This window comes from Nothoprocta perdicaria, unplaced genomic scaffold (genome assembly GCF_003342845.1).
Source record: "Nothoprocta perdicaria isolate Ctin4 unplaced genomic scaffold, notPer1 scaffold_149, whole genome shotgun sequence".
In the NCBI taxonomy this organism is placed as follows: Eukaryota; Metazoa; Chordata; class Aves; order Tinamiformes; family Tinamidae; genus Nothoprocta; species Nothoprocta perdicaria.
Genome location: NW_020454638.1, coordinates 1,289,203 through 1,315,349, shown reverse-complemented (window position 1 = coordinate 1,315,349; position 26,147 = coordinate 1,289,203). Strand labels below are relative to the sequence as shown.

General features: G+C 36.7%; 1 long non-coding RNA gene across 3 annotated transcripts in view; it reads left to right on the top strand.

Annotated features, from left to right (window-relative positions):
- Window positions 1-24,380, top strand: part of LOC112943450 — a 36,078-nt gene extending 11,698 nt beyond the window's left edge. Inside the window, exons 3-8 of one of the 3 annotated variants that reach the window (XR_003248577.1) lie at window positions 9,772-9,926; window positions 11,757-11,811; window positions 12,168-12,360; window positions 17,571-17,828; window positions 18,868-19,079; window positions 23,853-24,380. This is a non-coding gene — a long non-coding RNA (uncharacterized LOC112943450). The other 2 variants (XR_003248575.1, XR_003248576.1) reach the window with 2 other exon arrangements.
- The last annotated feature ends 1,767 nt before the right edge of the window (window positions 24,381-26,147 follow it).

The following is a 26,147-nucleotide window of genomic DNA, read 5'->3' as shown; positions in this document are numbered from 1 at the left end:
TCAATTTTTTGACTGTGACTGAGCAATTACTCTGAACAGTTGTAAATTTAACAGAACTGAAGGTGAGGGAGAGGCAATCCGAAGCACAAGAATCTTTACAAATCAAATTCTTGATAAATAGTATTTGGTCATAAGCGAGGAGGCCAGAGCAAGCTAGGTCTAGGACATGTTCTTTTGGGTCATGACCACGCACATTACTGAAGCTTGCAAGGAATGGATGCTGATCCAAGGACTCAGGGTATTGAGTCTGTGAGGGAGTCATATGGTAAATCTAGCTTTATGACCCACAGACTAGGATTAAAAAAGGCATTTTCATGACTTAAAATGTTGATTCAGTATAAGCTTACATCGTTGCTTTCGGATAGTTGCATTTTTTCTGATGGGCTAAGTTTCTGCAGACAGGGCTCCTGTTCATTAGGGTAGCATCTGTCCAACCCTTCCTAACTCTGTTCTGGATCATGTGTCACTTGTGCTCCCACAGCTGTCATTAAAACGGGCATAAAATTGGCAGAAATTCCTGTCATCTGTTCCGGTTGTTTCCAGAGGAATTTAATCTTTTTTTTTAAACATCTGATCCTGATTGTGTTTATACTGCTGTGTGATCTAATAGTACATGGATCACAGAAACACTACCAGATTGTCTTTAGCCCCTTCCTTCCGTGTCCATGAAGTTTATCATGAATATCTTTTTCTTGCTTTGATGATGTAAAGCCCAAAGTGTGTTATATGTAAAAATCTTAGAATATGAATTGAAGTTAGTTCAATTGTTCAGATGAACAACTGTCCATCTGTGGAGGCTGCATATAAAAATGTGTTTGGGCAAWGATTCCTGCTGTTCCTTTAATGCAACAAATAAGCTCCCTTCCTGTCCCGTATGAGTGCCAGGGAGCTTTGGCTGCTTCCTTAACAAGGAGAGGTTGGTATTTGGGGAAGTGGGATACAGATAAAAGTAACACCTCAAGATCCATTATGAATTTTAGGTTCAGGAATCAGTGYCTAATAAAGGGGGAAGAACGAAGCAAAACTCCAAGCGGTTTAGGCAGTGAAAGAAGAAACTTGCTGACATGGCAATGTGGTCACTTAATTATGGGTACCCTAATAAGACTGACATGATATTGATCATGAATATCAAAGAGGGACGACAAATTCTTGAATGTGTTGAATTCCACCTGAAAATCCCAGAGTGTTGTAATGGAAGCCTGAAGGAGAGTTGGGGCTATAATTGAAGGTGAGGCAGAGAAGAATGTATAAACTAGCATAGATGCATAAATTTGAATATATATGTGTGTAGTTTTATTTTGTATTTCTTTTTCTGGAATCTATATGTTTTTTGTGCTAGCTAAAATGTTAGTGACTATTTTGGGAATTTTTAATGCACTTTTTTATGCAGTTTTGCTATTGCTTTTCAATTTTTAACATTTTCATTAKATACTTTTTATTATGTGCACAAGACGAAATCATAAGCTCCATTTCTGCTTCGTTGTGTGTGTGTTCAGACTTGTGTGACATTCTGTCAAGCCTGTAGTGAATGAACTGTGTTTTTTTGGTGTTATGGAAATTCCTGTGAGTACTGACTGTTAATAATTTTCATTGTATTTATCCTGTGAGCCTTGTTGCAATTCACCACTCTCTTGCAGTCATCATTTAAATTATGACTTTATCAATAATTATAATTAATATGAAATACAGTTTTTCAGTGCCTCTCATCTTCTGTGCATTAATTGTAGCTACTTAGTGCTGAAAATTCAATAATACAAATATGTCTCAGTATTGTATTAGAAAGGGGGTGAGGCTTTTTAAATTGTATTTTAGAGTTGGTGAAAAGTCTGCTATGCTGAACAGATTCAGTTTCAGTTAATTATAAACAAATAAGTTTTGATGTGGTGCACTCTTGCCTATAACTTAAATCTAACAAATGAATGGGCCAGGTGTATACTGACACTTTAATCTCTTTGATCGAGTTACACTATTAGAATTGCCAAGGTGAAAATGAGGCTAAGTTACAAAATAATAACTGTTCTCATTATTTACCTTATTAAGCTGTTCTACAACAATATGTATAAACAATTAAGGAGGATGATTATTCTTTAATACTATTTGTGCAAATAGTATTTAAAATAACAGAAATAATATCTTAGAGACTCTGGCATATTGTGTTGTTTACATCACTCAACAATTCTATTGTTAAAAGTATTCATTTTATTCCTCTTTTTTTGTTATTCACAGTTATTCAAGTGATGTGATATGATAAGATACGATAGGAGTAATCTCTGTATTATTGATTTCCCACTAGACTAAAGTCAGAATAGAGACTGTAGATCCTCACTGAAGACTCTACTTATCTACCTGGGCCAGAGAGGAATTGGAAGAGGAACCAACAGGAAAATCTTGTTCCCAAAGACCTGCTTGTGTTCAGTTGGGAGGAATTGCTGGCTTAATCGAGAGCAATTGGTCTCACTAACTTCCCCTGACTCTGGAAGGGAACCCAGATGAGCAGTATAGACTAATTGCCAAAAGTCAAGATGGTTAGAGTTGGATGAGATCAATGTGGTGTGTGTTTTTACGATGTGCAAATATTGACAAGAACCTGGGGTGGATGTATGAGTTGTGTTTATTTTGTGTGTGTGTTATCATGCCAACTTTGGTAGCAGCATTGCAGAATATTACATTAACATTTTCTTGGATATCCTCTGAATGTCTAAAGCTATTTGAAAAACTGGGGAATGTGGAAAAGCAGGGTTCTGATATTATTGTATGTCCTAAACAGGGCCAACCTTAAAATTACTCAAAAACCCTTCAAATACTACAAGACGTGTGTTTAAAATGACTTGAGAAAATACTGTTGTCTCCTTAAAATAAATTGGAAATGAACTGATAGAGTRGACTTAAGTGTCAGTGCACTGGTAATTCTTGAGACTGCTAATTTCTAGACAGAGAAGTTTAAACTTGCTATTGAAACACAAGTATAAATTAGTTACATGCTCAGTAATGTGGTTAAAAAACTTGTGTCTTTTTAACTAACTGATTAAAAAGACTTTATTTTAAAATCTCTTTTCCTTATCAAGTAAAATAGACCAAATTCTTCTAGATTAAATGTTTCAATTTATCAGTTGGCATTGGATGTTCTCTTGARGCAGAAACTTCAGTTGAGGACGGTTTTAGTGTGGAGTCATGTTACATGCATGGTGTCCTCTCCAGATGTCACTGCAGTTCTTTTGCAAGCCTGAAAGTGAGGTTCAAAAGAGGTTTTTAAGTTGTTGATATCATTAGTGGCCTCCGTGTCTGTCAGATCTGTGACCTCTGTATGTGGTGTTGGCATGTAAAGCACAAAAAGGGAAGGCATCATGCTGGGTCTGTTCGATTATATTGGGTGGCCCATGGACTTTGCTGTTTCTAAAAGCAGGTTTGAACTAATCTGAATAGTTCAAACAAATCTGCTTCYAACAAAGCATTTAAATTGTCTAATCAGAATGCAAAGTTTGCTCCAAGATTCATCATTTCATAAGCTGAAAAGGCTCTATTATAGTGTATGTACATAACTGCATTTGGCAGCTAAGAGTTTTGGTCTGAGAATCCAAATTCTATAAATACTCACATATAAAATATCCTGGGACRTATCAGTTATGCTTTAGGGATTTCAACAGCTTAAGTTACCAGTCAACATCTGCTCTGTGCCTTTTTTTCCCCCTGTGGTTTCATGTTTTTGCTGTCCTCTTCATTTAAAGAGTTTCTACGGGGTCTTTTTCTTTATTAGTGAGGACCATCGTTGGTTAACAGCACAAATCTGTGATTCTCTCTGAAAATACAATGTCTGTTCTTTGCAAAGCCTCCTCTAGAGTTTCAGAGCTTCATAAAAATCTTTCTCTGTTCTTTGATGCTTTCATGGTCTCTTTTTAATTAGGCCCACAAACAGTGGTGCTAATGACTCAGAGTAATTTGTTTTCCAATGCAKTCGGCATAGTTTGGCATCAACAGAAGTGAACAGCTGTATGAAATCTTCACATTTTACATTTTATGTGTGTTCCACTTTAATTCCTAATTTATGTAATAAAACTACATTTTCTCTGTAATAAAGCAGCTAACCCATCTGCTCGGCTGTTTGCTTTCACTGTAGCATTTTCCTCTACTTTTTGAGCTTATGTTAGTGATTTCTAGTGTCTGCTGTCTTTTAGCCTATCAGTTCAGGTCGGAGTCTTTGTGCTCATTGCAATGCACTGAAGAATGCTTTTTTTTTTTCCCTTTCTGCATTTTTCTTGCACTGTATCTTTCAAGTAAATTCCTTCTCTGAATTTGGCTATATTCAGAAAGCTGTAGACCCTCCCTGCTTGTGTGGACTTGCAGTGTAAGGAGCCTTGCTTGGTAGGTTTAGATGAAAAGTGAATGACTGTTCAGTTCACAGTTTAAATGCAGATGAAAATCTGTGGAGACAGATTCAAGTTTGGCACTTGTTATGTTCTTAGCTGTATATTGTAATCCAAAAACATTACTGCATTGAAAGAGGCAAAGAAAAAGTAAAGGAGAAGAAATTCTTGTGTGTTTTATGTGCAGGCTCACAGACCTTTTTGGATTTTTTCAGTACCTTTGATTTGTGCCCCCAGGGACGCACTTTCYGATTTAGAAAGATGGTAAGAAAGCAGTGGGATTGTGGTGACTATTAACGATAAACAGTAGAGATTCTCTTTTAAAAAAAGTAACAAAAAACTTTTTACTTTTCCTTTATACTTGCTGTTGTTAGCATAAAATAATTTGTTGTTCTTGCATGTTTACTGCATTGATGTCAAGGTATAAGTGTTTTTAAAAATGCTGTGTTTCTTACTCTGCGTAGCATGTTTCTAATTACAGATCCACTGTAGCTCTGCAGTCATTGGTATTCAGATGTTAACTCCACACAGTATCATTCCAGCTGAAGCAGAGTAGAGTCAAACTGTTAAACATTATTCAGAGGAGCTGACAGGTTTGACAATACTTACTCATCAGTGCTTTACTAGCAGTACTCTCATCTGTTTGATAAAAGAAATTAGCATAAAATGTCATTAATGTCTCTCTTTTTTTTTTTTCCCTCTCTGTCTCCAGTGTGAGCAAAGTGGCTGTTGTAGTAAAAGGAGTGTTTGTCACTTGGTGATATTGCTGTACATCCATTGTCATGTTCCAAGATGCAGTTACCAGAAAGGCAAGAATTTGAGATGACAAACCAGAATTTCAAATGTCTTGCTTCCTTTTGAGTGGAACAGAATGTTTCATTTTCCTAATGAATTCAACAAACAGTAAGGCCAACATAACTCAGTGGAACTTTAACAAAACTCAAGGAACTAGTCAGCTGTTTGCCTCCTAACAAGAATAACTAACACACCTCAGCCCAGGAAGCAGGGTCAAGTCTGCATTTCAGCCTCCCTGAGATGATTAAACTCGCCAGCTGTTGAATTGCTCCTTGCTCTTCAGCTTTTCCCATGGCTGGCTTGATATGCCACTTTTCTACACTAGCGTGTCATATCCCCTCCTCTGGCATCTCATTTTATGTGTGCAAGATGCACAGTTTGTATACTCACAGTGCCTTCATGAATTAAACTTCAGCATTTGAGCATCCAGCTTTAATTCTCTGTCAAAATATGTCAAAAACTAAGTGCCTGCTTGAACAGGAACCTTAGTAAAATGGCAAGAGCTGCATTGGAATGAGGGAGCTTCAGATCTGTGCAACTCTCTGCATCTCTGTGCAAATGACTAAAATTGTCTGTAATATTAGCCTCTTTTGTTGTGCAGAAACCTAACTCTTGTCCAAAGATAAAATGCTTCCTCATATGACCTAGTCTATTATCTAGACATGTAGACTATATCTCCTGGGAGGTGTTTTTGAGACACAGATCAGAATGACAATTGGCCCCTCTCACATTTTTTTGCCTTTTTCTACTGGCAATACAAGAAAATACTCCTACACTTAAGGTTATATGAACCTCATCTGCTCACAAAAGAGATAATGGCAGAAGGGAAAGAAAAAAAGATAGGCTGTATTTGTGGCCCATTTTAGTTGGAAACTGCAGTGTAATCTGCCTGAATTGCAGCTGAATGAGAATATAAAGCAGCACCATACCCTGAGAGCATACATGATTGCAAAATGGTGCTTCTCCACCTTGAGCTGTGTTGACTTTACAAATGATAACAAGTCAAAGATAGAGAAATTTCTAGGTTTAAAAAAAAAAAAGAAAACAACTTATGCTAGCCAGCTCCCTTGTGCATACTGTCTTAATGAACTTATTTATCAATTGTTTTGTCATGAGTTAAATCAGAGACCATATTCTTTATGATGGGGATGTATATATACATTAAAAATAGGCATATGCATGTGCAAATTGCSTGTAAGCAAAAATTTGCTAGTTATTAGCTTTAAAAAGTCTTGCATTAGGAGAGGGTGCTTCAAAGGTSTAACGGTTTTCTGTTTCATTGCAAAGAATAACTGAGACAATTGACTTACGATTGCAAAGTTTTTTTAAGAAACTACTATGAGCAAAAGATGAATTCAACTTTCTGTTCTGTTATAGACTATATCAGGAAAAAGTGTGTGAAATRTAATTCAAAACTAATCAAAAAGACAACTAAGGTATGGTTCTTAGGRCAGTATGACTGACCTAATGGTTCTGCTTCAAATAAAATTTAGTGGCCTGATCTACRCGTGTGTTTCCGCAGTCTTCACTGCTTTTTTTGTTGATAAGTAATCTCTGCTCTATGTGAAAAGTGAAGCTTTGCTGAGGGAAGAGTTTTGTTTTGTTTTTTTGTTTGTGTGCGTGAGTACCCATGTAACATCTAGCAAAGCTGAGATCTTGCTAGTAGTATTTAGCTGCTATTATAGGGACAATCAGCATAAATGCTGGCAAGGTCAGAACAGTAGCTGTTGAAATACAAGTATGTTGCAAAATGGCCTCTGTAATTAGTACTAGTTAGCCTCTCTGACAGACTTGTAAAGAAGCCAAGAAATACAATGTGCTTGTTTATTTAATTATTTTCCCCAAGTGCTGTCCCTTCATGTGTTTAAAACCATGTTTATGCATTTTTACTTCCACGGATCCTCTTAATTTTTCTTTTCATGACTGTCAGCCAGGAATCTTTCAGCAGTGCACAAAATGCTAAATTATTTCCTAAAAGTACACTTGCAAGCAAAGAATAAATAACGTTACCACTTTAGACAATAATCCTGAAATAAACTCGGTGAGACCAGATACTTTCCCAACAGGATGAATGTATCCACTTCATGAGATATCTGTATGGGTATTCCCTTCACTTCCAGGAGATTTTTCATAGAAATCAACAGTGTTTGAACATGGTATACCCAATATTAAACCCTACTTGCTTCATTATAGTTTCAAAAATAGTAAATAGAACATCTGGAAACTTTTATGTTATATTAATGACTTGGAATTATAGCTAGAAAGTGTAATTTCTACCATAATAGAACTACAGCTGTTCAACTCAAGAATCTTAATATCATAAGCTGACTTCTTGGTTTTTGATACTTGCATCCTTGAAACCTAAAGAATGTGACTAGTTGGAGTAAAATAGAGCTTAAATGGTAGATTTCATGGGCTTTTATTATCCAGCAATTTTARAATCAAGTCAAATAGTTAAAGCCTGTTGTTTAGTAACTCTTCACCTGTGGAAGACTACCCTGTTTTCAGATGGTCGGTCACTGAGTTTTCCTAAAACCTCCTCGCTTCCTTGTGAATGACACCTGTTTGCTGGTGATGGAATGTAGTAAAGCTCTGCATCGATTTCTCTTCGATTTTTGTCATCTATGGGCAGATATTTAAATGTTGCATTTTCAGGTGTGTCTGTCAGTCTTGAAGTTGCTAATTTATTTTACTGACTGTAGCCATGGAAACCCCTGCACTGGGAATTAGTGTGTGGGGAATATGTAGGCCTTTGGCAGAAACACCATTACCCCACATTAACGTTGAACAAAAGTGGGGATTTTTTTTATTTTGTTCCATCTTGCAGTAGATTTGAATATAGCTGTGAACTGAACACTAATATTTTTTTCCAGGTTTGCATAATCGCTCTTTTGTGTGAGATCAATTGCCACAAAGGTGAGCTGAGAAATGCCCGAGTGTGCAGCAGTAGGAATGCATTGGAATGAAGTGTCCAGCGGCAGCCGTGCGGCCAAAGCGCCGCTGCTGCTGCCGCCCACGGCTTGCTGAAGCTGCTCGGATTCCTCCAGGCTGCTGCTTTGTGCAGGGCCTCACACTGAGCCGGAGTTTTCTGCCTCCGTGCCTCTCACGTTAAGGAGTGGAATTCCTGCTCTTAAGCATAAATTATTTATGTATTCCTTTTACTTTTTGAAAGCTATCTAACCTTCAAAGAGTTAAGAAAATGGCTGCCCTTCAACTTGTTTGATTTCTTTTTGAGAGCAAAGGAATTTTTTTTGCAAATTGTTGTCTTTCAAGACAAGCAAGTGATGTAAATAATTATTTTAAAAACCATCTAGATGAACTGAGTTGCAGCTAAAATGTAAATGCGTGTTCCTCAAAACCTAAACCACATGAATCCTCCCTTATGCATAGGCTGATTTGATCCAGTGCTCTGAAATTCTTTGCTGTATCCTGCTACCATGTCTGAAATCTTACCATGTGTGTCACTAGTGATTTAGAAATACTCTTGATATGAAAATATGCCGAGTAATTCTGCTTTAATGATGACTAATGTTGACTTCCTTTATGAACAGTTKCACGAAGTCACACTAAAGTTGCCCTAAAGATGTTTGAGCAACTTTCTCACCTGAAGTGTGCCAAGAAGGGAGAGAAGAACATACGACTGTGATGCTTTTTTTTTGTGTGTGTTGTGAAACATAGAAGCATCTGTTCCACTCATCTTGATTTTTTTTTTTTTTTTTTTTTTTTTTTGTGCCAGCCTCTGAATTCATCTTGATCTTCTGCTCCAGGCATTAGCAGCTGAGAGGAGAACAGTGTAGCTTTGATGTGGAGTTAAGGGCAAGATCAGCCCTGGAAGTTGGGGATTTACAGCTATTACCCAAGCAAATGTAAAAGGCGGCTTAATACAGATGGTGCTCGTTCACAGTGTGGCATTAACCAAATCCCTGTTTTAAAAGCAGAGCAGTCTGTTTTCCCACTCTATTAGAGTCTGGTTTTGATGTTAAAGGCCAAATGGTGTTCTATTGTATTGCTTCAGCACCCCCTTCCCTCCCGTAAGTAAAAAGGAATTGTGCCAGAAAGAGCTGAAAGACTATGAACCTCAAAATACRTAGTGTAAAAATCTGCTGTAATATTAGAACAGGCAACCCTTGGATTTAAGGAATGGAACGGTAGGGGGGAATTTATTTAAAAAAGTAACTGTAAAGAGCATAAGAATCTCTTTTGTTTATGTATTTGATGATTTGTTTCAAAGAGTTCCTTTTGTGCACAGGTCTGTTGTGAAAAATATGCACCAGACTCTGAATTCAAATAGACTCTTTCTTTCTATCAACAAAAGTGATTAAAAATCTAAAAAGGCAAAACTTTTGTTAACTTTGACAATATGAAATTATTGAATATAAAATTTCAGTGAAACCTAGTCTCAAAATTCTTCCAGTAATACTTGATAAACTTTTTAAAAGATGGATATATCCATTGAAGAATGCAAGATATGAAGTAATCCTAGAATCTCGTTTGCTTTAAAAAAGGCAACAAAACACAAGAAAAATAATTCTTCTTTTTAAACACTAGCTCATATTTAAAGCTTTGTCAAAGGCTGTATGCAGTGTTCTGCCAGGTCAAACTTTTTTTCTTTCAGTTGAGTGACAGGTCTGGATGAATTCGAGAAGAATATCATGTTTTTATGGTCCAAAAAAATGTCATGTTTGAGTGAAATTAAGAGATTTTTGAGAAAACAAGGACTGGAAAACTTCGTTAGTCAAATCTTCACAGGTTATTCCTACCCTTCTTCAGGTATGCTTATTGCTAATAAGTAAGATTTACTGRTCTTATTTGGTCCATAAATCCTGAATTATCTTGTGGAAGTAAAGTTAAAATTATAATATTGGGTATTAATATTTGTTATGTTATAACATTTAAGCGCTTTATTTATAACTTATAGTTTGGGGATTAAATGGCAGATTTTTTYCCACCTAAAATGAGCTATTTCTATGTGTTCCCTAATTCCTCATCTTTTTAATATTTTTTATTAGCATGCATTAAAATTTATTTCCCTTTTGTGTTACTCAACTTACGCAAGAGGTCTGATAGTTCTTAAACAGTAGTGATACAGCGGTTCGTAGGAGGCAGACCATTGATGCTGCATATGTTTGACAAAGCAGTATTTCTGTGTGCTTTGGTAAGAGGCTTGCAGAAAAATCAGCACTATTTGGGAATAGTAGATAACAGTCTCTTCATATATTTGAGTGCTGTACATACAAATGAGTCTTTTAATGAAATGAGTACCATCCATGGTGAGGCGTGCTGTCTAAAATTACATCTTAGCAGTAAGTTCATAAAGCAAGAGAAAGAGAGCTATATAAAGGAAATTGTAATTAAATTGACTTGATAGTTTCCTGTTCTAATGATTGTCAAGAAAATGCCTCTTTCTCTTACTCCAGACTTTCTATTTTCTTCTTATTTGGAAGGTCATTCGCCCTGAAAAGCTGGCTTTTTTTATTACGCAGACGTAGAGCTGCAAGCCTATTACAGCATCTATTTCTGACTTTCTGAATAAAAATTCCTGAGACAATCTTCCAAATTAAAAGCACACTCTGAATTCTTGACCATTTGCTAGTCTTTTGCAGAAGCATTTGCAGGTTATTTATGGATACTTGGAATACTCGTCTTTGAGGATTGGTATCATTTATATAGAAAAATAGCGCAACTTAACATGAAATTTGAGTTCAGCTAGTATTGCTATGTTGTGAGTGCCTGGCATATTTTGTTCTGTCTGGTTAATAAATACTGCTCATGGAAGAAGTTTTTGACGTGTTAGATCAAGCCTCTGCACATCAATATGGAGAAAAGGTGTGGGCTGCTTTTTGTTTGGTGGGCTTTTTTTCCTAAGAATTCTGGGACTGAAAACAATTACGAGTTCTGAGGATAATATATTGAAATGATACCAGTTTTATATTCTCAGAAAAGCAGTAGTAATTGAATGCATAATATTGTGCTTTACAAATTTCATGTGATTCGTATTGTAGAGGTTACATATAGTTTTAAATTCAGAAGACCAGCAAAAACATGAAACYTGTATGACACAGATTGTAAGACTTTCTTGAAAGTAATTTTTGACTGGAGTTTAAATAAAATGGATCAAAATACCAAGGAATACAGCTAGGAATCCAGCAGCACAAAATTCTAACTTCTTAATTCTTTCACAAGATAATGTAATTATACATTCTATTTAGCAATAGTCAGCTTTGTAATGTCTATTATTTATTGTTGTTTTTTTCCCACTTTTGTCCTGGGTTTATAAATGCAGAGAAGAAGCAACATCCCTCTTTAAGCAGACTCATATAGGTAGTAATTAAAATATCTTTAAATGAGACTTGGAAAATTCCTGTGTGACACATCTACCATGTGTCACAGTAGTGGCAGGTCTAATAATAATATAATAATATAATAATAATAATTTGTACAGTAGAACTGTAGAATGCTGAAATGTTTCTGTGCAGGGAAAGCCTGGAGCTAAACTGAAGACTACTGTTGATTCACACTTCTTATGCTATAAGTGTTATCCTTTATTGAAAATATGTTTCTTGTAATATTTAACAAAATCCTGTTTCCTTTGTCTGATAGCTGCTTTGGAAAATTCAAGCCTTAAACATGCTCCTCACCTTCATGACTGAATTTTGTGAGTACTCTTTGCGGACTTCTAACTCTTCTTTTTTCATTGAGAGTGTCCTTCTGAAAGCTTTATCGTTTCCAGCAGTTACCTCCTTACAGAGAAAGGGAGGCATGCTTTTGCTATTTAGAATTGTATACAACATTTGGCTGGTGTAAATTCAGTAGTATGTAATGCTAAGACTTAAATGTTCATGAAGTTCCATAATTAATCATCAATTYATCCATGTAAGTTAACTGATATCTAATTAACAATATTGTGCATGTATATATGACTTGGTAGCTGTGTGAGTTGCAGGTCTCTGCAACATGATATAGGTTGTTATTTTATGTGTCCACATTGCAAATTCTCATCCCTTTCCCTAGTGTTTCAGTACTGCATGTTGGTCTTTCTAGACCTAAAGGATTTCTACCGGAATCTACATCAGATTTTTTGTWCATGTTAGCTGTGAAAGACAATTTACTTTTTATTTAATAATACAGTTTAAAACTAGCAAAACCAGAAAGCAATGCAAGATTGRTTACTATAGAAGACTCTACATAACTTTCCACCATAAAGGTAAAACCCATTTCTTGAATTTTGTCACTTCATACCAAAAAATGAAAAAKGAAGTATTGTTGGTGATTTCAGGCAGATGCAAAATACAGTTTATGTCATTGTTTCTTTCTAACAAAATGTTTTTTGTTTTTATATTTAGAAGCATAAGACAGTATGACCAGTAATCATAGTAATGAAAACAGGTACAAATTCTCATATGGAACAAGCTCTCAGCGGTGAATCCATTTGTATGCAGTTACTATGCCTATTTTTCTACCACAAGAATGCAGCCAGTATAAACAGCTGATAAATTTGAACAAGATATTTTAAAAAGAATTCTATTATCGAAACCTCCTGAACCATTACAAAATAGCAGATGAGAAATATTTCACAGATTGTAGATACTGTTAGTATTTTTCTGGTATCCTTGCAGTAATCTGTTGCAATTTGCTTCTCCTTGTCTTTGAAAAAGCATTGGTCTGTGGAGTTAAGAATGGGAAAAGACAGAGCCATGGAAACATCTTTTTTGGATATGTTTTCAAAATTTATTTTTTCTCTGAATTTCTGAGTCATAAATATAAATTATTAAAGTGAAACGCAATAGAAAAGCACTGTAATATAATCTAGTTAGGTCTAAAAATCCCTGTAGAGTTTTCTTGCGTGTATTTTGTTTTGGTTTGTTTTTTTGTTGTTGCTTTTTGTTTTTATATATAGCTTGACTCTAAGAACACTGAATTCTGAACATAGACRGAAAGGTATGGATTAAGATTTCTTAACTCTTTCCATCTGAATATAGAGGGGTTTTTTTACTATTATTAAGCTGTAGCTATTGCCACAWTTTTTGATAGAAGCTGTGTGTGTTTGTGTACGAGTTTTACAATTCAGAATTCATGTAGGGAGGTCACTGCTAGTAACAGATCCATTATGAGCATAAAAGATCTTGGCAGAATTATAAACACTAATTGTCAACATTGAATGGAAAGGATTTCCTGGTTCATCAGGTCTGATGAGCTGAATGTCTATGAACCAAATAATCAACTTTGAAGTAGCTCAAAAAACTTCCAATATGACTCCCCTTTCCTGAATTCCAGACATTATACGTGTCTAGGGTGGGTGAGGACAATGATTTATCTAGAAATCTAGGTGGGTTTCTAAATGCAGGTCGATTTCTAAATCCTGCAGATGCCCTTAAATTCTAAAAGGGACTTATCTAAAAATGAGTCAATAGTTCTAAAAAAGTTAAGATAAAGCGAATCCAAAGAGATTCCAGTGAATTCTGCCCTATCAGGTGGTTCAGAGGTTGTATTTTTTGCATATTTTATAAGTTTCTGATAAATTTACTTTAAAGGAAATTACAGTAAACCTTTCCAACATTGCTCTTGGGTGCAGGATACCTTTTTATTTCTGAAAACAGAGGAAAGAGTTTTCTTCCTCATCTTAAGAGCCACTGTTGCTGAATAAGTAAACGGAAGCAAAAGCAGTGAAATCTCACTTATAAATAAGGCCTTTTATGCAGTTGTGGTTTTCTTTCTTTGCCATTCTGTTGTTTTCTGTTGGCAATGGATGGCTGTTCAAGCTCTGTGCGTGTGGCACTTGCACCTGAGAATCTCTGAATACAAATGCAGGTTAAACCTCGCGTGCAAGCGGCATGTGTGAGTTGCAAAATTTAAAGAACTGGAAACTTCATTTGAAACCACATCGGCAGCTTCATCCACCTGTTAAAAAGACCTGTTTTCTGTGTGTTAGAACTTCCATTGAATTTTCTCTTATTTGGTAGGCTCATTATCACAGTTGCAGACCTAATTTTCCTTTTTTATTGTTGCTCTCAAAGGAGTAGTCTTCAAGGAAAAGGAAAAATCCCACCCTCCCTGAGCAGGCGCCTGTAATTACAAACACAGCTGGTATTTACTGTGCTCTGCAGCAAAGAAGCTTCAGCTCCCAAAAGATTCRTAGCCCCATGGCAATCGGTGTATTTATCTGGAATTAGGATTGTCATTCCTTCAGCTATCGTAATGCAGGAACTTTTAGACAGAGGAGGCATGGATGGTATAGCTGGCACCAAAGCAGTTTTTAGGTTTATAGAATTTCAGTGTGGTCAGAAAGAATATTTTAAGATTAGTGGTGTTCATACATCGTTAATTATCAGCTGCTTTGCTGAAGGGTAGTCAGACTTATTACTCAATTTATTTTGGACCCATTCACCTTTTGCAAATTATTTCTCACATACTGTGAGAAATCTGAGAGAAAGCTCTATGGGAAATAAGATATTAGAAACAGGAAAAAACAACAACAACAAAAACAGGAAGACACAGGAACATTTTAGTAGTGCTGGTGCCCGTACCCTGAGATCACTTTCCTTTGGTGAATACTGACTTAGGAAGAGTCTGCAGTGCAATAGAGTGATGCTGCTAATTGGCCATTAGCCCTTTTGCTGACAGGACAGTACAAAAAAGATGGGTCTTTTTATACAATTCAAAATAATGTTGAATAAGGTTTTCTGAGCAATTATGATAAACATCTGCATAAGCTCTTAATTGTTTCTGAATGATATTTGCCTCAAGAAACTGAATAGTGATCTAATAATGTTAAAAAAAAAATTTGTGTATGCTACATGAAGTACCTTATCTTGCAGCATCATCATTTGGTTTGCAGTAAAATAGGMAAGTATATTTCCTATTTAAAATTCATTCTTATATTTAAACAAATGCTGCCATTGAGCATTTTTTTTCTTACTGAAAGTAGATTTTAATAAGGGACTCAAACTGATTCTAATATTTTTGAAGTGCTTTACAGAAAAAAAATTCACATTAGCAGGTCCAATGCACATTTCATTATAAAAATGCATGATAAGCAGGTTACGCTTCTAAAATGTAAAATAGAAAATGGCCCATATTGTAAAGCTCTTCACAGATGTAGACAGAATAAAAAATGAATATTAATGCAAAGATTTAATCCCATGAAAAGTTATAACTTGATTGATATCATATTGACCACTTTAATYGCAATAATTTCCATAGTGGATATCAGTATCTGTTAATACAGACAGTTTTACGTCACTTACTTTAAAGAGAAGGTATAATTTTTAGGAAAACTTCTGCAATGTCTGCTAAAAAAGAGCACTTTTTAGCGTATGATGCTATTAATATATTTTCATGAAAAACACACTAACAATACTCCTAAGTGTTAAAGAAGTATTTACATAAGATTAATGAATTAGGACTTTTGCTTTCCTGTCATTTTAACGCATCATGGGTCTACGAAAATGTAGACAGGCTACTTTATCAAGGTTTTCCTATTATATTTTAATTTTTTAGTCTTTTAAATAAGACTCCCACCACATGAACTTATGTGTAAGCCAGGTGGCATCTTGTGCATTTTGTTGTATTTTAGCTGATARTAGTGAATGAATACTGAAGCATAAACCCAAAACTGGATCAAAAGATAGAAGACAGTTTCCTAGATTTCCATGTGAAGGCATGGTATTTACATAGAAAGTAGGTACTCCCTCAGAAAGAACAAATAATTAGGTACTGAAGAGAGTATATTTTTCCTGTATTTTTTTTTTCTTATTTTTTCCTCTTAGAGTGGAATCCAGCCTGTCTTCTCAAAAGTGTTGAGTGGTAAAATTGGTTGATATTAGATTGCGTATTCTCCGTGATTATCTAGCATTTATATATGGGTAGGCATCTAAGTTCCGACACGGCTGCTGTTTGTGTCTTCACAATTAGTGAGTGGAGTAGTACGTGGTAGTTTTCAGAGAAATAGATGAATAAAATCTGGTTGGAGGCCATCATTTCTGAKGGCACAATTCAGAGAGCTTCAGGGCCCTTTGGAAATGCCAGGAGGTCAGCATATCCCCAGGGAGGTGCCAGGGAGCCTGTCCATGCACTGAACTGGATGTAAGGAAATGTGCCAGAGCCGCCTGGGTTTTGAGAGCCCTCGGGGAGCTCCAAGGGGGGATGAGGAGAATACAAATGTCACCGTAAAGCAGCACCCCAGAGGCAGGGCGGCGGTGCGGAGCAGAACAGGCCCTCCAGAGTGGGGCTGGTTGCCGCAGGCCGAGCGCCGCGCGGTGCAGCCCGCGCCGAGCTCGCTGCCTGGGCTGTCCCCGAGCACCACTTCAGAGCACCCTGCACGTGCCTCCCATAGCTTAAAATACGTCACAGGAGAGGACTGTGCAACCTTATGTGCACCGCCTCCCGCTAAGGCAGGTAGTTGGAGGAGGAGTTAAAAACAACTTCACCTTGATGGTGAGAAGCGATGTTTGGGGAGGAGTATAACTTTGAGAGGTATCTTCTGCTTTATTATTAGCTGGTCTTATCAACGCGTCTGGAGTTAGGTGAAAATTTAAGATCGCAAACAGTGCCAGTTTCYAAATGTTGCAGAAGTAGCTTTACTTCCAGCTTTAATCTCCTATATTGAAAAAGCTTTGTTCATCACTGCTGCTACTCCAAGATTGGAGGTACTGGCTGCCTACAGTGCAAATTTTCTGAACTTTTCCAACTTTTCCAACATTTCCAGCTTTTAACAGGAGAATTGACTTTTATTTAGCTTCACTAGTTAAGCTAAACACCAGACCTGTCACTTTGCAAGTTTTATTTCTCCACTTGTCTTCCTTTGAAATCCACTAAAGATGCAACTTTATAATTTTTATAAAAGAGTATTTGACATACAAAATTTGTGGACAATAGAGCTTCATCGTACAGTTTTAGTAAACAATCTGAACTTACTCTCAGGGAAACACAAAGCTTGAACCAACAAACTAACCACAAAGATCAGAATATATACAGATAGGCAAGATAGCAATAATATTTACATTTGAAGAAAATAATTACTTCCCCCTTTGACTGTGTTACATTTTTACTGTGGGCCAAACAGGGAGGCTTCTGAGTTGCCTTAGGAGCAAATGAAGGATGTGTGTGCTGAGCTTAAACTTTATTGTGYAAAAGCAGCCCGCTGGTCGCTTGCTGTTTGCAAGACCAGATCCTCGGCACAGAAGGAGGGAGGGATGCAACAACCTAATATGTTGCATATTGCCTATCAATACAGCAGAATGGTAAAAAGGGTGAAAAGAGCATAGCAAGCAGCAGCTGGAGCAGGTTTCCAGGATGGATGGGGTTGGACACTGCTGAATGATGGAAGTATTTGAATTTGCTTTTAGAGCAACATGAAACAGTATTATTGAAATGGTATGCAATTTTAAACTTSTTCAAAGTTTCATTTTTATTCAGCAAAAGGAGTTAGCTTCCTCATGCAGGAGCTTTTTGACTAGAGAACTGAGGAGGAGGATGAACATTACTGCATCATGACTGTGCTCAGAAAAGTTCCTCACTCACAGAGGACAACTGACTTGATCTTGAAAGTCCAGCGTACGCGAAAGGCTGTCACTCCCTATTTTATAGCKGAATGGATACCTAGCAGCCTTCCACGGTGGATCTTACGAGCTAAGGCCTGAATTAAATTTGAACATTACAGCAATTTCTAAAACAGTAAGTAATTCATTTTAATTGAAGTTTTAGCTTTCCAAGTTATCCAAAGATTTGGTCTCACGAGCCCTGATAATATACTTAGCAGTACTTAGGATACTCTGCTGCAGAATGACAGTTTTGGTATTCCTTTTTAAATTATTTATACAGATCAGGATTTTAAAGCAGTTTAATTATCTTCTTGCAACCTTGTAATGTTTTGCAACTGTATTATAGTCACTTTGTGCATTTCCTTCATTTAGCTCTTTTCCTGATGAAATGCATTTCTGGCTGAACTACAGTTGCAGCCGTTAGCTCCAGTAAAATASAGCAGATCGTTGCTAAACCAGACATAAGGTCTAACATCTATTAATAATAGGAATGAATCAAAGACCCTGAGGATAAGAAAAACAGGGGAGTAAAATTTCATGTGACAAGATAAAGATGTCATAACAAGATTATACTTATAGGCAATTAAATATATTCAGAAATGATCTCAAAATTGATGAGATCTGACATAATGGAAAGAGTCCTAAAGATTGCAGTAAATGATTGCTTTACAGGATGGTGTATGGTAGGAACACTACAAATAAATTCTGTTTCCTGTGTGTTGAAGTCTTTTTCCCCTTATCTCAACTATGTCTTGTGGCCAGATTCGCTTCAGCTGTATCTCCAAGAAAAAAACCTTGGAAGTTGTTTTTAAATTCACTGATTTAAAAAGTATATATTTAAATTACAGTGATACTTAAAGGCCCTGCTTAGGAGCCTCTTATAAGAGTTCCCTTTTGAAGGGAACTGGCATAGCGGCTTCATTAGAGCAGATGAAGAATAAAAGGTAAACAGAGGCCAAGCCTGTGTACAAAATAGGGAATATTGTAGTCAGCAAGAAAAGAACAGAAGAGTGGTAATAGAGGAGAAAGATGGGAAGAGTCATGGAAAATACGTAAGTATAAGTACTAGAGGAGACAGAGTTGGAATGYCTTTAGGAAGGGGGAAGAAAGTCCAAGAAAAGTGGTAGTGAAGGAAAAGAAATAGCATTAACATATTCTATTTTCTTTTAAAGATTTTTAAAGAGCAAAAAGGAGAAAGAAGAATATTTTATAGAACTGTTCTACTAAGAAATTCATTTCACGTGGATTTTCAGCACAGTCATTAAAATGTGCTATCCCCAGCTCTTTGTGAAAGTTGGAAAAGAGCAGCTCTCATGCAAGTAAATGTTAATGCTACTGAATTACACAGTGCCTGGTTAATGCATGGAAGGGCAGCAAACTGCAGGTGAGTAAACGGTGGGGAGCAGTTCAAACACGTGATAGCGATTGATCCTGTCCCCCAGATGTTATTCCACTGTGGGCCACACTGGTTACGCTAGATGTGTGAGATCAAATCAAGACTTTGCAAAATACAGCATTTAAAAAGAAAATAAAGCTGCTCTGCTGTGCACTCTGATTCAAGCCAGGAAGTTCTTTAGCATGGTTCTCAGTAAACTGTTCAGGTTCTATTTCATAAGCTGATACTGTCCTAATTTAAACTTTGACTTCCTATTACATAGTCTAAATCAGAAGATTAAAAGCCTCCTGCTGCAGATTTTTTAATAGAAAGTGACAGTTTAATTTGGCCGAGCAGAGCTGAAAGGATACTTAAACCCAGTAAAGAGTGCCAGCATCAGCAGCTCCAGAGTAGATGAAAATGAAAACAGAAACGCGAATAATTAACAGATAAGCTATGTAGGTATTTTAAAATGGTTTAATTTTGTGAAGTTTTCTTCTGCACTAAATCTCAGAGACGATTTTTTTTTTTTTTTTGCTGTCAACCTGGTGTTGCTTACTGAAAAATGTAGCAAATACATGCAGCTTTTTTATTTTATGGAGGACATGGGTGGGTTTTTTGTTTGCTGGACATGAAAGGGTATAATTTTGCTGATTTAGTTGCAGGTACAGCCATAGCATTTGCTTCACTCTTTTATTATTATTATTTTCTTCTTTATTTCTTATAGCTATATTTATATTTCTTTCCCAAGATACAGTAACATTTTAGAAATAAGTGTGTGTATTTCCATTCACTTTGTACTGTAATGCTAAATGAACCTCAATTTTAGGACAATAAGAAATACATGAACAATTTTAGCCCTACCAATGGGACATTCTGTAAAAGTGTGCAGCTTTACGTTGCACACATGAGTTATTCTGTATGCTTAAAGTAAACAGTATCCAGAAAACTATTATCAAGATAATGATATATAAATTACTACTTATTTTGYGCTTGTGCCATCTCTGTTAATGGTAAAACAGCTTCACCAGGCAGGAGGATGTTGCAGATTGAATTTTTTTATTTCAACCACATACTGCGATCAAGGCTGCTAGTTTCAACTTCAAAGACCCTAATATACAAGATTGTTCTTTTCAGAAGTTCAGTGGTGCATTTCAGCCTACAAGGGACTTTGCTAACTCAGCTACTGATTTCAGTTAAGAAATTTGYTTAGAGCAAAGTGAACGTTTTGGTAGTAAAAGCTGGGCAATTTTGCCTTGGTAGAGAAATATACCTACACCTGCACATATGTGATTTCTATGCCCTSTTCCTCCTTGGTAATTAGGATGAGTGTTTTCCTCCACTTCCCAGTAATATTAATTTGAAAATATTTTTTATTTTAGGAAGGTATGCACTCTTYATAGAGAACAACAGTAAATTTAATTTCTGACCTAGTCTTGAGCATCCTAAGCAGAGCTTCTGCCAGCAGTTRAAACTAGTTATGTTACTTGAAATCACAGAGTGATTTAGGCTGGAAGGGGCTGCTGGAGATCAGTTAGTCCAACCTCCCACGGAGGGTGGCTTGAACTAGAATAGGGTGCCCAAGGCTAGTGGAGTCTTCAGTTCTGTTTACAAGGACGAAGATGATATATGAGTTAACCCGTCTATTACAGTCGGTGTCCTTAAGTAACTTTAACCATTGCAAGGAGAGCATATGTGTAGATGCTGAAGGAAAAGTGGGCCGGATTCCTTTGGCATGGCTTCTGCTGCCCTCTGTGAAACAGGGATAGCATAGGAGGGAACGTTCCTGCCTCTTACATCCTTGTGGGATGTGTTTAACAGCAGAGCTCTGCTTCAAGGGATGCTTGGCCTTGCGGGGGAGTTAAGCAGTGCTCTGGAGTAAGAGCTTTCCTAGTCATTTTGAAGCCAGCTCAGGTGCCGGAAGCAATCTGAATTTAATTTCACTGCCCAGAGAAGTGTGAAGAAGTGTGATACTAGGGGAGGAAGGGAAGAAATAAAAAACACCCCAGTTTTTCAAACACATTAGGAACATTTGGTCATCTTAGTTTGGTGAATATTGCCAGGCTTATGGCAATAAGCTTGCCAATAATAATTTCTTAAAGTGTTCAAAAACATCAAGGCCTCCTTGTTTTCTGTTATATATTCCTCCTTTTGTGTTACTTTTTTTTTTGTATATTACTCAGCTCATGACACTAAAATTCCTCTGTAATACTGAATAGAGTAGGGAAGCTTCCTGAAGCAAATTATTAGCATGGATTTTCTCCCAAGGTAGAAAATTGAAGTCTCAGCCTTGTGATAGTGATGTCCTTCCCTTGGTCTGATTGTTGTAATTAAGGAGGCAGCCCTAACAAGGCATTTCAGGGAGTTATTCTGGAAATCCATAGCAACAGCAGGTACTATCAGTCTGCAATTACCTGAGAGTCGAGTGTGGGTGAGGGGAAAGCCCTCAACATTTATCAGCACCTCCAAGGAGCAGAGCCCTAGGCTGTGTATTTCGCTCCTGTTAGGTGAGGGAGTGGAAGAGGGGGAGCTGAATTATTAAAGTAAAAGATCTAGAATTTCTCCTGTTCTAACATGGATTAGGAAAGAAAAAGTACAGAAAGGAAGTACTTTTAGGCTTAGGATAATTAAGTAGACAGTTTTTGTTGTCTTTAATTGTGAGCTTGCATTCCCATTATTTATCTTACCTGGATGGTATACTCTGCAGAATGGCCCCTGTAGTCRGCAGGACTTGGAAGATGAATAACAGCATGTGTAAAAGTCCTGTAAGTACGGCCTGCATCGTGCTGCTAAGTCACTATTACTACCAAGATATTTCTGAGAAACACAGTTTTAATTTTCATTTATTCCCTGAAAACACATTTTTTTTGAGTAATGTTTTCACTGAGACYCTAGTAGTCTTCAGCTGTCAATGGTTGACAAAGAGGCATTTACCCCAAAATAGGAAGCGTTTGTATCTTTCTTTAGTCTCCTTGTTGAGTATGAGCTGTGTCCCAMATCATTGTGCAAAGAGCACGGTGTAGTAGCTAGTTTTGTGAAAGARAGGATTCAAAATAATCCGTAGATACTGCTTTTTTCTTTAGTACCTGCTAAGCAGCTCAAGTTTTGACTAGAGAGAATATACTTTTGCTTGTCTTATGTATACATGTTCCTCAAGGGTAATCCACTCTACAAACAGTCTGCAGAAATGTGATGAAATTTTGTGAGTCTAATTAATTCCCTATCCATCAAGAATGCCTTTGTCAAGCTTGTCAGCACGGAAGCAGGACATGAGCTGGAAAACATTGATAAAACATGACAAAGAGCTTTTAGTGTGTTTGATGTGTCATTCAAGTGTAAACAAATGCTGCAGCACAAAGCAAAAATATATGRCAAGGAGACAGAGAGCGGGAGAGAGGGGGCAGAGACCCAAAACAACAAAATAAGCAAAAAATGCGTGTTAAACTCGCTCTCCTTCTGCACTGTACCTGGCCATGCTGTGTGAAACTCTAAACTTTCGATATACCTTTTCCAAACAAACAGTGAACAAATGCTGGCAGCTTGGGAACAGCTTCTGGTTTACATGTAACAAGGCTGAAGTCAACAGCTGCCTCGCTCGGGGTTCAGAGCGCTGCTGCTGCTGCACGTTGCTGGTCTGTAATGATGTGCTCCCAAAGAAAAGCACACAGCGTGCTGCTTCATCTTTGGGGATAATACTGAGAGAGAAGAAAATCTTTAAATATAGCTAGTGTGCAGGTTTTTTCCTCTCTCTCTTAATATTGAATTMTTCTGTTAGGATACTGATACATGGATCATCTTTCTGTATCTCTCCAACCACCCATCCTGTCTCCTGTTGAAATATACATTAAACTCATCAGTTACGACATAAATCCTCACAAATCTCTCCAAAACAGACTTACAGGTGTAATGGATTGAATTAAAATTGAGAGTGACATACTTTTTAAAATGACTTGGTAAAAATGCCTAATCCTGATGAAAGGTACAAATGCCTTGCCTGAAGCAAAGATAACTTTGAACTATAAATAATGTAATACATTTTAATCAGTTTTACTGCAGCAGTTTTTATCTATGGAATAACTTATCTTGGACTTCTTTTAAAGTAAACTGAAAGAAGAATAAAATTTATTTGAATAGAATTTATGTAGTGAATTCTCCTTAGTTTGGAAACTGGACAGGTTTATGATTGTTCTGTTGCCCTCTCTGTGAACACAGCAAGGAAAAAAATGATTTTTTGAGTAGTTGCCAAAAGCAGTATAGAAAGTGCAAGTTTAGATGAATAGTTTCCTCTTTGTTGGAGAGGTGCTGGTCACGTTTATTCAGAAAAAAAATGTAAAGATGTTAGAAAAAAAAGTCAGCTTTGAACAGAGAAGCCTCCCAGTTTGATGAACCATTGGAGCTTGTTGTCTATGCTTTTAATGGAAAATTGATCATTAACAGAACTTAAATTAGCTGCCTTTACATTGGGTTTATTGACATTTGAATTAGTAAGTTAGAGCCACGTGGAGGTTATTGCAGCCTCTAGGGTTCTTCCTTGACCAGCTAATTTGATAAAGATCAAGCCTTTTAGCCTTTTCAGGAATTTTAATAAAGATTATGTTCAAACTAAATTGTTTCTCCTATATCCATAATGGGTCTACAGGGACTTTCGCAAGATGTAATCACTGTGCTGATCATCTTCAACTCTGCTGGACATTATGCTGGCCATCTTCATTGCATATTTTGAATCACTGATCTGAGCTATAGATGAACTTCATGACATATTTTTTTTTTTCTCTCCAAAAGAGCTGCCAACGTTCTTATCTGTTAAGTATTCCAGATTGAGGAAAAAGAAGAATAAAAGAAAACATAAAGCAACTGTCAGTGAAATGAGCAAAGTAGTGCCTGCATCTTAAGATGAAACTTTCCACTTTTACACTGAAAATTAACGGGCCTCAAACTTTACTATCCAGCTCCTTGCAYGATGCTATGCATTTTTTAGCAATAATGTAAAAATGCTATTATGTCACCATTATCTCASTTTGGAAAACAAGGTTGCTTTGCACAAATGCTTTACATCAATCTTGTAGTATAAAATATGATTCAAAATTGTGTTGTAAAATATTAAACTGCTCTTACGACAAAAAAATATTTTAAATCCGTTGGGGTTTTGGATAAAATGCTGTGTATTTGATCTAAAATACTTCTGACTGCAGAAGTATGCTCAGTATAAACACAGTGATCTGAAATCTGGTGTAGAAGAGAATTGTCAATGGGATCACTCTCGGTGATTTGCTCTTGGCAGAACCAAGGTTTTGTAGAATCCAGTACATTTCAGTGTGTAGAGCATGCGCGGGCGCGTGTGTGTGTATATATATATATTTTTTTAGATGAGTGCTGTTATAGTAGCTGCACCTTCCACCTGCTGATTGATATGTTTTTGCAGGGTGGTATTTAAGCTTTATTAGTCTAAAGGAAATTCTTGAGTTTAACCGTTGCCAAAATGTATGTTAAATAGTATTTCTTGTATTRGAAGGATTTAGATGTTTTATAAAACACTTCTGAATCTCTAGATTTTTGATTTAGACATAATCAGAATTATAATCCTTAACTTCTATCAGTGAGATAATCTGGCATACTGTTGCCTTTTGGTCAAAATGCTTTGGTTGTTGCATTTGAGTGTGGTACTAATTTGTATTTATCTTTTCATATTGCAAAAATAGACATAGCTTCATTTTAATGAGCTACAGGGCAGTGAGAACTTTGATATTGCTGTTCACATCCAGGAATATCTAAAATGCTTAACTCGTGGCCCTCAGCAAAATGGGTCCATTTTCTTCATCTTCAAATTCCTGCCTGATAGTTTGCCTCTATAGTGGATGCAAATCATTTGCTGCTTTTTGGCACAGAATGCCGACTAATACCATTTGTTGATATATCTTACATTTCAGAGGCAAATGGGTAGCATGTTAACTTTTAACAAGTTGAAGGAAATCTGGTGAAAGCCACAGTGCTTGTACGAGTAGACTGAACAGAGGCGTCATTTACACGCTGCCCTTGGTCAGCTTTTAAATGCACCAGGCTGGGAGTGGACAAAAAAGACTTAAAATAGATGGTGTTCCACGCAGACTTCAGAATTCCCGTTTTCAATATCTCATTTCTCTTGTATGCTCGACCAAAACTTAGCATAATGCTGAACAGTGGGACTCCAAAGAATCCTATAAAATATTCTGCACTTAAAAGGCAAAAGATGAATTAAAGTTTCTTTTTATTAAGTCATCGTGAGTATAATGTTTTACGCTAATGAAGAGATAAGAAAGATTAGATTACAACTGATACAGCTGTTTGTAGTAAATATGTCTATCCTGTATACGCATCAATGGAGTGTGAAGAAAAATGGGTGACTAAAGTACTTTTTAATGTCAACATTTTTGTAAGCAAGAAAACACTGTAAAGGTTTGCATGGGTTTATAAAATAGTGCTGTGTTACTGTATGATATTTTCTGCTGGTTTATTTGTTAATTTAAGCCCTTTGAAAACAAACTTTTGAGAGTTTTTTCAAACAAAAAAAGAAAGCTTTCTGTGTCCATTTCTATTTTATGGCCATCTGTCACAATTGAAATCTGCAGCAGCAGATTAGAAGTCAGATCATGAGTATATTGTGGGAGGAATGGGCGCAGAGAGGGGGAAGTTTTATCTACAATGGTATTTTCTAGGACTGACTGTGGTCTGTCTGAGCATCTTGCTATTCTACTGGACTATTTTCAAAGGGCATGGTAAAAAATGTTAAATATGTGGTTCTGAGAGCAACTGATAAGTGTTTTTGCCTGCGTATTTCTTCCCATTAAGGAGCAGAGTGCTTGCATTTTCAACACAGAATTAAATACATCAAAACAACACATAACCTGTAGTTTGATTTGCCAAGGAGTGTTTGTTCTACATCTGTGTGCAAGATCTCGGTGCCTTTTGCAGCCTTACTTGAGCGTCGCCTCTTTTGAGACACTGTTTGCTTTAGGCAGGAAAGGCAGCCCTAGTTCCTCCTGTGCCAGGCAGTTTCTTCACTAGTGTTTCTATGAACAGTCCTAGTCTTCGTGGAGAATT